Source organism: Pleurodeles waltl, chromosome 3_1 (assembly GCF_031143425.1).
Source record: "Pleurodeles waltl isolate 20211129_DDA chromosome 3_1, aPleWal1.hap1.20221129, whole genome shotgun sequence".
Classification (NCBI taxonomy): domain Eukaryota; kingdom Metazoa; phylum Chordata; class Amphibia; order Caudata; family Salamandridae; genus Pleurodeles; species Pleurodeles waltl.
This window is the reverse complement of record NC_090440.1, coordinates 147,249,822-147,264,692: the sequence shown is the minus strand read 5'-3', so window position 1 is coordinate 147,264,692 and position 14,871 is coordinate 147,249,822. Positions and strand designations below refer to the sequence as shown.

Below are 14,871 nucleotides of genomic sequence, written 5' to 3'. Positions count from 1 at the left end.
TTAGAGGAGAGGATGTGGTATTGTGGCAAGAGCTGCAGACTTAGCATCTGGGCAACCAGGTTTGAGTTTCGGTGTCATCTCGACATCCTGTGATTTTGGACAAATCACTTAATCTCCCCACGCCTTAAACCAAAATGAGTGTGCCCCTGTGTAATGTAACTGATGCTCATGTAACGCATTGCAATACCTTTGGGTCAAGTCTGCGCTATATAAAACCGCAAAAAAACAAAAGAATTAAGGGGCATATTTACCCAGCAGTGGTGAAGTGTGGCGCTGCACCAAAATTGGCAGCGCCGGCTGTGTCACTGCTGAAATGCAGGGATGCGCTGTATTTACACAAAAGCTGTGCACTCCTGTGTTTCCCCTAGTTCTGGTGCTAAATTTAGTTGCCAGTGCCAACGCAGGCATCCTTGCACCATAGTGCAAGGATGTCTGCGTTGAAGGGAATGATTGTTTATGTGCAGGAAGGTGCCCCTTCCAGCGCATGAACAATCTAAAATGGTGTTTTGCTCTTTCTATGTGTGCTGTAGAATGCAGCACATATAGAGAAAGTAAAATTGAGGAGAAATAAAATAATTTCTCCTCATTGAGCCATGCTAACACTGGGATGGTGTTAGTTTTTGTCACTGACACAGATTTACGAATTCTTGTAAATCTGGGACAGGGTCAAAAGTAATGGGTGTTGCGGTGGAACACACACATCAACAAACATTGCACACCCTCCTGCTGCAGAAAACTGCCTTGGAGGGGCCCATGTTTACAAGGTGGTGTTAAGCCACAAAAAGTGGCTTGACGCCGCCTGGAAAGTAGAGTGCAGTGCAGAGCACCACTGGAGCATCATAAAAAGTGACAATCCAGTGGCGCTAGGGGAATGTAAATATGCCCCTAAGTATTTTGCACACTTCTGTCATTGGGCTACACTTTTGCTACATTTGAATGGTATTTGAGCTACATTTGGGCTCTTTTTTCTCTGGTGGCCATCATTGGAGACTTATTTGTTGAAGCTCCCTTATTTCTTCATTTACGGCAGTATCCTCAGTAGAAAATGCATTTGGTTATTCACTTCAAATTTCATCAAGATGTCATTCAAATGGTCCACACATTTGGCATAAATTCAGAATGTTGGCACTCTAGTTGCTCATTAGAATGCTGTAGTTAAGCTGCTAATTACCAGGAGTTAACTGGCAGTCTGCTGCTAGTGTTGAAAGTGCATGTTTCAGTCTACTTGTCAGAATGTTTTATTGAAATAGAGGAGGAAGATTTTTGAGAACTTACCTAAAACATGTCATAATTTTACAGCACTAACCCTAATTTCTATGACAAAATTAATTCTAAATTAAATATTTTAAGTTTTTCCAGTTTGATTTAATCAAGATGGCTGGAGTTGTGCCACACTTTTGTGATAAGTAAGACTGTTTCCACTCTAGTTGTTCTTTATAACACTCTGGAAGGCTGCAGTAGCACACAAGGGAATCAACTGATAGGCTGCTCGAGTTGGAACCCATAATATAGTTCTGTAAACTGTGCGAACTATCTATACTATCAACTAAATGTTTTACAAATGTTATGCATTATACTGAGCCTATTGCATTAGATCGTGTTTGTTACCACCATTGAGAGAACAAACAACGCCAGTTGACTTTGGCTTCAAAAAGGCATATGATAGAACTCGTCAAACTGTTGAGTGGGCTTTTGGGCTTCTTCAGAAAGCAAGATTCCATTGTATAGATAAGAATGAAGGAGCCCTCTTCTAATCATTTGAGAATTTTTGCCAATAACAATGCTCTGTTATATGCTGCAAAACATTGCCCTGCAGTGAAACATTCATTTAATCCAAGATGATGACTACAATGAGGAAGACCAGGGTGATGTTGAAGATTTGACAAATTAAAACACCAGTGGTAATGAGAAACACATTATTTACCTTAAGATGTCATTGACAACTGCTTCTCATAAGGGTAAACATCACTAAAAACATTTGTAGATGTTACAATCTTGTTCTACAGAGGTAAGACTCTTGAAGTTGTTGTAAAAATTAGAGGTTATGCTGTGTTCCACATTATGTGAGTGCCAGTAATGTTTATTACTGCGATGAGGACATGGCTGAATGGAAAATCCACAAACTGATAATGTCAATGTTTTCATATTCACATGAGGAGCTTGTGTACCTGAAAAGGATACATTGAGAACAAGTCATTTAGAGTTTATCTAAGTATTGAAATTAGTTTTGCTATTGATATTGTCCTTCCTGTGTTTCCCATAGGTGAACATACACTGTAATTTTGAGTAGTACAAAAGTCACTCTCTAGTCACTTCGACCTCTGCAGCTGAGCGGGTGACCCCCGGTTTTGACAGCAGCTCTTGTGTGCCCCTGATAATTCACCATGTACGCCTGCTCCAAGCTCAGTTCCAACCCTGCCCTGGTCTGTGCTGGGTCCCAAGTTCTATATAGACCAATTTTAGCAACTATGTTGTCTCAGCCAGAGGTCAGGACTGGAGAGGGGAACACAGTGCTGGTTTGTGGGACTCTTAGCACCATAGTACTCAGGGAATTCCAGACTAGTACAATCAACCAGGACATTGCCACCGCTGCCAAATTTATTGGTGTAGTTGCTGTCACAGGTGGGATGGCTGGTTCTGGAGCTGGCACTGAAACAGTTTTTGGCAGTTTAATTATTGGCTATGCCAGGAACCCTTCACTGAAGCAACATCTCTTCTCATATGATATCCTTGGATTTGCATTTTCTGAAGCCATGGGTCTGTTTTGTTTGGTGGTTGTGTTCTTGATCCTGTTTGCCATGTAAATGGGATGCTCAAGATGTTGGCTTTAGATGATACAGATATAATTCTACATATTTTACTCTGGCTCCCAATAGATGTGTTGTCATGGGAATGTACATTCTTTGCAAGGTCGTTTCATTTAAAAATTGTCACAAAACCTGAGTAGTACAAAAAAATTATTGGTGAACAATTAAATGGGTGAGGTAGCATACTTTTCATGAACAGATGTATGTAATTAAAGTGTTTTCTGTTGTGGTACTTTGTTTTCTGTTTTTAACCACTGATTCAGTTGTAACTGCTGCTGTTATTCCAGTGGCTGTTTGAAGGACTGGCTGATACTACTGTGTGAGTATATTTATGTTATGTGGAAATAATGGTATCCACCTAATATTATTTGTCTACATCTACAGTAATGAGCGAGGAACACAACAAGATGATTTTGTAACATAATAAATTAATATCTCTTTAAATAAAATCTGAACATATTATATTTTGATAAATGGTCTGTGTGCATGTTGTTCTATTGGAGTATGTAAGCATGATTATTGGCATAAGACCTTGGATGATTGTCATTCAGATTTTGAAGAGAGGGTAAGATGATTAATTACACAAAGGAGTATTTAAGAAATTACAAATGGCATGGAGGGACTAAAAAAAAGAATATTTATAAAACTAAAATATGTTTATTTGAAGCTGGTAACTGGTGAACTAAATAAACTGTGTTTTCAATCACAAATATGATCACCATTAGATCAAACAGAGAATTGGCAGAATTGACAAAGATACCTCCACCTATTCAGAGAAACCAAGAAAGAAGCACTCATCACCTGCCTGGAGGCAAGCACCAACCACACCAGAGAACTCTTCTGTGTCATCAGAGAATTCTCCTACCCTGCCACCACAATGAACACATTTCACCCCTCATAAGTCCTCCGCGACCTGCTATCAGACTGCTTTCACAACAAGATCACTGACATCTACAGCAACCTCGACCTCCAAACCACCTACCTTGACCACCCTCGCACCCCATCCCACCACTTCCCTCCTCACAGGATCACGGATTGGAAACAGCTTACTACCGAGGACACCCTCTCCATCATGGCCTCCATCCACTTTGGATCCCCTGCAGACCACTGCCCGCACCGTACTTACAATCTAGGAGGAGAAACTATTGGAGCTAACTGAGCTCGTCAACACCTTCCTCTCGACAGACATCATCCTTGCCTCCTGGAAGCATGCCGAGGTCAAGACTCTTCTCAAGAAACCCTCAACCAACCCCAGTGAGCTCAAGATCTACTGCCCCATCTTGCTCCTCCCATTCCCCACCAAAATTTTGGAAAAGGCCACCAACACGGACTACCTCGAACACAACAACCTGCTCGACCCATCCCAATCTGGATTCCAGCCCAATCACCGTAGCGAAACGGCGTTGATCACAGCTAATGATGACATCATGCCTCCTCATCTAATAAGCCACAGCGGCTCTCAACTTTCTCTTTCTATCCGCAGCCTTCAACACCGTCTCACACCACACCCTCATCTCCAGACTCCACAACATTGGCATTCAAAACAACGCACTCAGCAGGACTGCCTCCTTCCTATCTGGCCGAACCCAGAGGATCATCCTCCCTCTCTTCATCGCTGCCCTCAAATACATCATCTGCAGTGTCCCCAGGGCTCTTCCCTCAGCCCCACTCTCTTCAATATCTATGTGGCTGCACTGGCAGACATCACACGCACCCATGGACTCAGCATTGTCTCCAACGCCAACGACACTCAGCTCCCCCTCCCCCTCTCAGACGGTACCGCAAGGTCCAACTTCCAGAATGCTATGACGAGATTGCTTCTTGGATGAGGCCTTAAGCTAAACTCAGACAAAGCAGAGATCCTCAACTTCGGGAACAAGCTCTCCCACTGGAACAACACATGGTGGCCCACTGCCCTTGGTCCCCCACTCATGCCCACCAACCTCGGAATCATCCTGGACACCCAACTGACCATGAAGCAACAGATCAGCACCGTCTCCTCTGCCTGCTTCCACACCCTCTGCATGCTCTGCAGGATTTTCAAGTGGATCCCCCTCTCCACCAGGAAGACAGTCACCCAGGCCCTTGTCTCCAGCTGACTCGACAATGGAAATGCGCTCTACACTGGAACCACTAAACAGATCATGAGTTGCCTCCAGACCATCCAGAATACAGTAGCAAGACTTGCCCTCATCCTCCTCAAAAGAACCATCATCACTCCACACCTCAGAGTCCTCCACGGTCTCCCTGTCCAGTAAAAATATCTCTTCAAGCTCCTCACACATGCATACAAAGCCCTTCACAATGCCGAATCCACCTACGTCAACAACCACCTCCCCTTCCACCATCCTACCAGAGACCTCCACTCTGTCTCCCTCGCCCTGGCCCACGTTCCCTGCATCTGCCGCAAATGCTATGGAGGGAGCTAATTCTCTCACCTCACCACCAGATCCTGGAACGACCTCCAAATCCACCTAAACACCTCCCTTTCTCTGAAGTTCTTCAGAAAGCAGCTTAAAACTTCGTCCTTCGGCCGCCAGTAACCGCTTAAAGAGGTCAGCAGCATCCCCCAAATGCCTGAAGACCACTCGGGCTGAAAAGCTCGCGCTCTGCAAGAATTCCTTGATTGACCGATTGAAGTTGAGTTTTTAATTACAATTTTAAAAATGCCACTTTTAGAAAGTTGCCATTTTTTGCCCTTGGCACTTCTGTGCCTGTAGCTTGGCATGGGTCATATGACTAGGTATAATTAACAGTTAGACTTTGTGAATTTCTCCAAAAAAGTGACACAGTAGAGGAATCAGGTGTGCCTAAATGGGCCATCTGCTGGCAGGGAAGGGTGGCACAGATGAGCACAGCCCCACTTACAAGTGAATAGCCTGTGCTCTGCCTTCACACAAAAGGCCTAACATCCTCATATTGTCACTGCATCCACCTTAGAACCAGGGCAGGGGAGCCAGGAAATTCCCATGCATTTCAAAGCCACTGTCTACAAGCTACTCCCACCTACCAGAAGCAGGGCACCAGGGTATAAAATGGGGAGCTCGACACCAACTCTTCAGTGCACATCTGGCATCCTGATCAGAGCTACAGGGACACAAAAGGATTCCTCCATCTTGAATCCGTAACTGGACCTAGCCTGAGTGAGTTATGACCCTTCAAGTCGTGCCCCTCCAGTCTTGGACCCCTGGAAGTGGCAATAATGGTGCAGAGATAGCCAAAATCCAAAGTGGGGCAATTTTCTGCTAAAACCTGCTCTTAGAACCAATAATATGAGACCAGGACCAACATGCTTGCCTATCCGCCTGAGGTGCATCTCCTGTCAGATTGACTTAGCCTTTTTTCTGCTACGTTCTTCTCCACAGCAGTAAATCCTTTTCAGAGGTCCTTCACTACAGGGGTGTGTGGCCTCATAGAACTGTCTTTGAGTACAGCCCTCTACCTCACCCTGATGGAGATTTTTGACTTCCATCTCAGAGACTAAGGGTCATATTTATAGTCTGCTTGCACCGTTTTAGCATCAAAAATTTTGACGCAAAAAACGCGCATAGCTAACTCCATATTTATATTTTGATGCTAGACCCATCTAACATCAAAATATAGGGGTTAGCGTTATATTTTGGATGCAGCAAACTACCTTGCGCTAATCACATGCATGGTTGGCATTCCTGTCCACAATATCATGCTAACCCCCACCGCCTTATTTATTTTACGCCGCAAAAATGATGCGCATGGAGTAGGCAGACCCAAATAATGCTGCTAAGCCTGCTTAGTGCCATTATTGAATGCCTGGGTCTGACCAGGAGTTAGGGGACCTGTAAACTCAATTCCATGGCTAAACACTATGGAATAGGCCCACAGATGCCCACCCCAAGCCCCAGAAGCACCTCCACCCACACCAGAGGGACACCATAGGATGGGGGACCCCATCCTCGGTAAGTACAGGTAAGTATAAAAAAAAACATTCTGTGCCATTGGGGGCCCCTTACATGGGGCCCCCTGCCTGCCACTGGGTATTGTGGCCTTGCCCAGCGGACACTGGTCCCCTGGGCTGGACATTGGGGTGTTGGGCATGACTCCTGTCTTTACTAAGACAGGAGACATTTTTGGGTGGCAAGGTGTCAGAAAATGACGCTAGGCTGGTTACCGGCATATTTATTGCCGCTAACCAGCCTAGCATCATTTCTTTTTTGTGTTAAATAATGCTTTATTGAATAAGTTAACAAATATTAGTACAATAAGATAACTACATTGGAACCAAAAAAAAATTATAAGGATAATTATACCTATAAAAACAATTTTATACACTATCAGAATAAAATATTGTACCATAAAATAATAGCATTTTTGTTATATTTTAGTAAAGAAGAAAGAGAAGAGAGAAAAGAAAAAAAAAGAAAAGTAAAAACAATGCAAAATAAATATCACTTGTTCTCAGTAGAGCAACCATTAATTCTAAATAAAAAGATAAAAGAGGAAAAAAGAGAAAGATCACAAACAAAATAAAAGACATTCAAGGAGGTTCAAAAACAGTATTAACAGTAGTATGAAAGATCTTGTGTTGTGAAAGAAAAGATGTAAGAGGAAGCCATAACTTGTCTCTTTTAATTAACAGTTGAGTAGTATTAGCATCTGCTCGATCCATTCTGTGATTATGGCAAATCAGATTCCACCAAGCTACAACAGATATTTTTGTGGTATCTTTCCAATTAGAAGGTATAATTTGCAGTGCACTAGCAATGAGTAAATCAGCCAGTTTGCCAAGCATGGATTGGGAATGCCAAATAGATGAGGTACTACCCAAAAAAATATGTAATATACTGAAGGATACATTGATGGACAAAATTTTATTGACTTTATCCCAAACTTGCTTCCAGAAAGTATGGACTGGAGGACATTCTAAAAACATGTGCATATAATGGCTATTTTCTTTGGAATACGACCAGCACTTATTGTCTGTAACAAGTTTAAATGTATAAAGATCCATAGGAGTATAATACAATTGACTATAAAAATAAAATAATGCTTGGGTTGTAGGTGCTGAACGGGATGTTGTATGAAGTTTTGACCATATTTGTTTCCATGTAGATATAGGAAAATTTTGATTGAAATCTTGTTCCCATGCCAATCCTATTTTAGACTTTGGTCTCACGCTACTGTTATGTGTAAGAGTTCTATTTATAGAGGATGCTGGGACTTGTGAGGAGAAATTATAAGGCTGGGAAATAGGCTGTGTAGTAAAGGGAGTATCCAAAGTATGAGATGACAATTTATAAAGGATAGCGGCGAAAGATTGGTACTGCACGGCGTAATGAGAGGAAATATGAAATGTCTGTTGAATATCTTGAAATGCAAGTACAGCATTATCTAAAATTAAATGATCCAGAGTTATAATGCCTTTGTGCATCACTCCTTCAAGGCTAAAGTTTTATTAGGAATTTTAATATCCTTGTTGTACCATATGGGAGTTTGCCTAAGGTTCTCAGATGGGGAATGAGAGGCAATAAGTAATGGCTTGGCAATAGAGATAGAATGAGTGATTATCGGAGATTGAAGGGATTTAGGGGGTTTTGAAAGCCGAATTGCATCTCTAAGAGTAAATGGTGTAATTTGTGAGTGTTCCAATTGACTCCATAGAGAGGTTCCATTGTGAAATGTGGGAGAGAGGGACATCCAGATTTGTTTTAAAACAAATGCAGAATAGTATCTTTTAAGGCATGGAAAATTTACACCTCCATTATCTCTAGGTTCTTGTAGTTTGATTAAAGATATACGAGATTTACGCTTACTCCATAAAAATTTCATAAATAGTGTATTTATAGTTTTTAAAAAAACAGATGGGAGTTTAACTAGGAGCATAGATAGATAAAAAAAAAAAATGGGCAACAACATCATTTTGATTGTGGCCAATGTTCCCCACCAAGTTAAATAAAGAGGGTACCATCTGTCAGCAATTTCAAAATCTTTGACTCGACTTCTTTGAGATTAATGCGAATAGTGTCTTTAATAGAAATGGAGTAGGGTATGCCCAGGAATTTAATATGCTTAGAGTTCCAAGTAAAACCAGTATCTTTAAACATGTCGGGTAGACAATAAGCATTTAATGACAAAACCTCTGATTTGCCGACATTAAGCTTATATCCTGAGATATTTGAGTATTCTCGTAATAAGCTAAATAATTCCGGAATAGTTTGTTGAGGATTAGAGATAAAGAGCAGAATATCGTCAGCATATGCTGTAAATTTAATCTCCATGTCTTTGTGCTTAAAGCCGTAAAAATCAGACGATCTACGTATTTTCTCTAGAAGGGGTTCAAGGGCTAATATAAATAACAGGGGTGATAGAGGATAACCTTGTCTAGTATCTCTGAGTAGGAGGAATTAATGGTATTGTTTACCATTGACTAAAATAGATGTAGAAGATGAGGAGTATAACATATTAATGAGTTTAATAATATGAGGACTAAACCCATGCCATTTTAATGCTCCAAGCATAAAATCCCAACAAACTCGATCAAAAGATTTTTCAGCATCGAGAGTTATAGCAGCTGTAGGGTCCATGGACTTAGAAGTAAGATGGAGAATATTGAGAAAAGTTCTAGAATTATCTGATATGTACCGCCCCTTAACAAAACCTGACTGGTGAATGTCTATTAAATCTGGGATAAAATGATTAATACGTAAGGCAAGGACTTTTGCAAAAATTTTACAGTCAACATTGATAAGGGATATGGGTCTATAATTACCACATTTGGATAAATCTTTATCTTTTTTAGGAATCAAGCACAACATAGCTTCAGAAAAAGTGCCCTTTGCTTGATCGTGCAATAAGAAATATTGTGTAAGTGTTAATAACTTTGGAACTAAAATGGATGCAAATTTTGAGTAAAATTCAATTGAAAAGCCATCAGGACCCGGGGCCTTATCTTTAGGAAGTTTGGTGATGGCATTTTTAATTTCTGACTCAGATAATTCAGAGTCTAATGGAGACAAGTCTACTTTATGTGTTTTAGGATTAGAGTAGAAGAAAGCATCAACCTTGGATATATTAAGTAGTTTGCCAACAGTTTACCCGCTTTATTTTTCCCCCCATAAAATTTAGAATTTATTTTGAGTAGAGTAGCACATGCACTATCCAAATATTGCTCAATGTATTGTAATTTAGCCTCAATCGACCTGGACAGAGTATCTAGTTTGTTAGAGGAGAAGTATTTATGCTCTAGACACTTTATTCGTGCAAGTAATTGAGAGGAAATGTTAGAATTTTCTTTCTTTTTACTGGCAACATAATCTATAATAAAACATCTGGCAGTAGCTTTGAATGCATCCCATATAAAATTCATCTGAGTATCGGAAGATAAGTTGTGGCTAAAAAAGTCTTTAGAAAACCTTGTAAATTGTTCAATAAATAAATTGTCTTGCAATAAGACATTATTAAATCTCCAGTGCTTAGAAGATGAAGAAGTGCCTGGAAAGTTCAAATCAATAATTACTGGGGCGTGATCTGATATGAGAATAGACCCAATGTCAGTATGTGAGACTGATTGTAAAATATTTTGTGTAGCAAATATATAATCTGTTCTAGAATATGGGTGATGGACTGAGGAATAAAACGTAAATTCTATTACATCTGGATGTGCAATTCTCCATATATCACGTAAACCTCTAGAGGAGATTGCTTGATGAAATGCTTTTTGCATTTTATTAGGTATATAACGAGTTTGCGAACGACAATCAACAAAAGGATCCATAAGCTGATTACAATCACCTCCTACCATACGATTGTCAGAATTGCAAGATAATAATAAAGAAGAAAAATGTATCCAAAATTGAGGCTCTACTCCAGTTGGACCATAAAGCACCCCATTAATTTTAACTGTCAATAATATCCATCTACCAGTAACATCTTTAAACTCTTCTATAACTTGTATATGTAAAGATTTCTGAAACAAAATTAATATCCCATTCTTGTTATGAACTGCAGAGGAACCAAAAAAGTGACCATCCCAATTTCTATTTAAACTTTTAAAGTCCTGCTCCTTAAGATGTGTTTCTTGTACGAGAGCAACCTGACAGTTTCATTTAGAGAGATGTTGAAACACTCCTTGTTTCTTAACTGGATTACATAAACCCTTAACATTCCATGAAATAATACAAAGACTGGTCATTTAATTGGGGGAAGACATATAGACAACAGACCCTTAACGAAATCTAAGAAATATGCAACATATGAATCATAGAGTAAGGTGGAAGGGAAAACTCCGAACTCATATCAAGTTGAGGTTGCTTGTGGATGCAAACATTGCACTGTAAGGTACAAAAAAATATAAAAGAAGAAAGAAAGACAAAAGGAGAAGAAGAGAAGACGAAAGAGATGTAGAAGTAAAGAGGTGGCAAAAGCACCCCATTGATAGAAGAAAAACAAGATGACGAAAAGCTAAAAGGCTTCAGTCATAATTATCCTGACAAGAAGAATATATTTTGCAAGGAAGAAAGGGAGGAGCAAGACAATTAGAGGCCAATCAACAACAACACCCCGAGGAATTAAAATAATTATATAGCAAAAGGGAGAGAGACGTTAAAACAGAATAAATACATTACAGTATAAACAACCAACGACGTGACTTACCAACAAGGGAAAGAACACTATGATGCCGAGCTATACAAGAATATAGACACAATCGGAAAAGGGATTTTCTTTGCTTGACATTTCAATGTTTTCAATATCTGTAAAGAAAGAATAAATGATTTGAAAATCCAACATTAACCAATCAAGTCTTGCTGAGTTCCATTGCCTCCCCTTTGTGGATATATATAAATTGTTTCAAATCAGAGGTATTTTCAAAAGTAGTTGTTCTGTCCTTGAAGGTAACTTTAAAGAAACAAGGATGAACAAGGCCAAATCTAGCATTCATGGATCTTAAAGCTGGTCGGAGGTCCAGAAATTCTTTCCTTCTTTTGGCTGTCGCCATGGCCACATCCTGACTAAAGAAAATCTTTTGGCCTGACCACAACATTTGTTTGCGTTGTTTGGCGGCGGTCAAGACTGTCATTAAATCTGAGTATTGTAGAAAGAGAGTGATAATTCCTCTAGGTTTAGATGTAGAAGAAGGACCAATGCGATGGGCTCTCTGAATGTTAAGGACCGTGGTATTCTGCAGACCAACAATCTTCGGAATATGAGTTTGCAAAAATGTTATCATATCTTGGCCTTCTGAGCCTTCCCGAATGCCATAAATGCGAAGATTATTGCGGCGATTTCGATTTTCCAAATCTTCTGTCTGTTTTTTTAGAAGTGTGACTTCCTTACACAGATTATAAACTTTAATAGTAGCGTCTTGTATGTCGCTGATCCTCTGCTCCACATCAGAAAGTCGAGAATCCAGACGTGATCATTTCTCCTCAATTCGTTGTAGTGCAATATTTGTTTTCATAACAAAAGGCTTTATTAACTTGAGTTCATCCATAATGTCTTCCAATGTAAGAGGCAATTGAGTCTTTTATTACCCCCGGAGTCTTTACGACCGTTAGAATTACATATAGAGGATACCGATACTTTTGAAGTATGAGGGATCTCCATTTTAGTGATGCAATGTAGACTTAATAGAGTATTTTTTATTGATGTCCTCTCGCCGTCGGTTAGGTCACCTCGAAGGACGAATGTAAAAAATGATAGAAGAAAATCCAAAATGAAGAATCTAAAATGATTTCGGAGACGATATCGCAAAATGGCCCAAAAAAAAATAAAAAATGTAGAGGTCCCTACATTAATTAAAATAATAGTGGGTAATATAGCGCGTGGCCAAGGAGAAAAAAAAACTAATTTTTAAGAATAAAAGCGATCCCCACAAAATGACGGTGACATTTCTGTGAGAAAGGGAGCAGCAGACTGAAAGAAGTAAACTCCGTGAAAAAAACAGAGTTTAAAAGATTTAAAAAATCACCAAACTGCTCCCTGCATGTTCACATTGCACATTCTGAAGAAGAAATGTGCCAGTCGTCGAATAAACTCCCCCCATGGAAAAAAATGTCCTCAGCGGTTCGGGAGCGTCGTTATCTTGTGGCCATCTTAATTGCTCCGGCGCGCGATCTCTCCTAGCATCATTTCTGACCCACCAATGCCTTTTTCCCCACCATCATCCCTGGGACTAGCATTTTTTTCTTAGATGCTCGCCATTCCTTTGCGCCAGTGAGCACCATTCCATAAAAATGGAGCCCGGTTGACGCTATGGAATGATGCAAGCAGGCGCTATGGATTTTGACGCAAAACTGCATTAGTGTAGTTTTGCGTCAAAATCCATAAATATGGGCCTCAGTCCAAAATCTTCACCACAGCTCAAGGCCATATTTTTTTACTTTGACATGGTCTCATGCGACTAGATGTCCGCTGTTGATGCTTTGACCTTTTTGGTGCTAGTTTTAACTAAAAACTCATGTTCATCGCTAATTGAGATAATTAAGTCAGCAGACCAGGTTTGTTGGGCTTAGGGTATGCGGAGCGGCGGAGCCACCTGCATATCAGCGTATGGATAGTGATTAGGCTGCGAGGTGACGGGTTAATAAATATCACTTATACGACAGGAAATGTCGGAGGGGCTGCCGGGAAAGTGTCATAGAGGGCTCACAGGGGCCCTCAAAGCTGATAGTAGGTCAGGGTGACTAGGAGGTGGATGGTTGAATCCTGAAATACCTGCAGAAGGGTGATAAATGTTACCTCCTGATATGCTGTGCTGAAGAATGTCAGTTGCATCCACCACCATGGCAGCAAGGGATGGTCCGTAATCAGCACCGATGGGGCAAGTAAATGATCAAGTCGCACTCTCCTTCCAGCTCATTCCACTCCCATACTGTACAGGTCACTGTATCTATCTAGTTTAGTACTCATCTGAGGTGCCCAAAAAGCTGTCTGGAATGGGCACGGGCCGTGTAGTTATGCTTGGGCGCTGTGTGAAGCTGGAACTATGTGGGGTGCAGCCAGTAATGTGCAAAATGCACCTGCACACTTAAGAAATATAAATCCATATCAGGTGTCCCCAACGTACCCTGCTCTAAGGGAAACGTCAATATCTCCCATGCTTCACATGGTTGTTTGACCAGCCTGGACAGTGATAAAAGGTGGGACAGGGTTTTTTTTTTACCAAAAAACACCTGCTGTGGGATGCGCACAAGAATTTGAGGAGTTGCAGCATTTTGGCCCCGCTGTCTCCTGGTGAGGGATGTCAGTAGGTTTGAAGTTCTCTCTCTAGGTTCCTACTGAGCCAAAAAACCCAGGTATCTGACCAGTATGTGTGCCCACGCTAGGAAGTCAGAGGCAAAAGGCTGGGCTGCCCTTGTTACAAGAAATAAGATGGATTTTGACCTATTGATGGTAATGACCATGATTCCACCGAACCAAATTAATTGCTGGAGAAGCGGATCTAAATGAGTCAAAGGGCCTCTAACGTGTAGGGTGACATCATCCGCGTACATTGAAACAAGTATCTTCCTGGAGAGGAATGCAAGTCAGCGGTGATAATGGTGCTGTCTTAGTCGAGCTGCCAGGGGATCCATAAAAATTGCAAATAATATGGGCAACAAGGGACATAGTAGTATCAATCAAGAATTTGTCACTGATCCCAAGGTGAGCTAAGAGATGGAAGAGATAAGGCCATTCTAGTGAGTGAAATGCCTTAGTGGCATCTATGAACACTGCAGCAGCACCGAGGGTGGGCTCAATTGTGTGTAGAAGAGCAAAAAATGTGCGCAGGTTATGAGCTGTTGAACCGACAGGCACAAAGCCTGATTGATCAGACTGGACTCTACTTGGCAATAGAGGGAGGAGGTGTGAAGCTATCAGTTTGGCAAAGATTTTGTTGTCAATATTTATCATAGAGAGAGCTCTATATGAGTCGGAGCGCTGGGGATCCTTATTGGTTTTCAAAATAGTAACTATGAGGGCCTCATGTAGGGAGGCGGGGAGCAGCCCTCTCGCAACAGATTCTTTGTCCATATTAAGGAGATGAGGGGCACATAGGAGTGCGTAGTCTTTGTAATAGGCAGGGGTAAGGCCATCAAGGCCCTGGGCT

The 14,871-nt window shown here is 41.0% G+C and overlaps 1 pseudogene; it reads left to right on the top strand.

Moving 5' to 3' along the window:
* The first annotated feature begins 2,345 nt into the window (after positions 1-2,345).
* LOC138283166 (ATP synthase F(0) complex subunit C3, mitochondrial pseudogene) lies at positions 2,346-2,920 on the top strand (annotated as a pseudogene).
* The last annotated feature ends 11,951 nt before the right edge of the window (positions 2,921-14,871 follow it).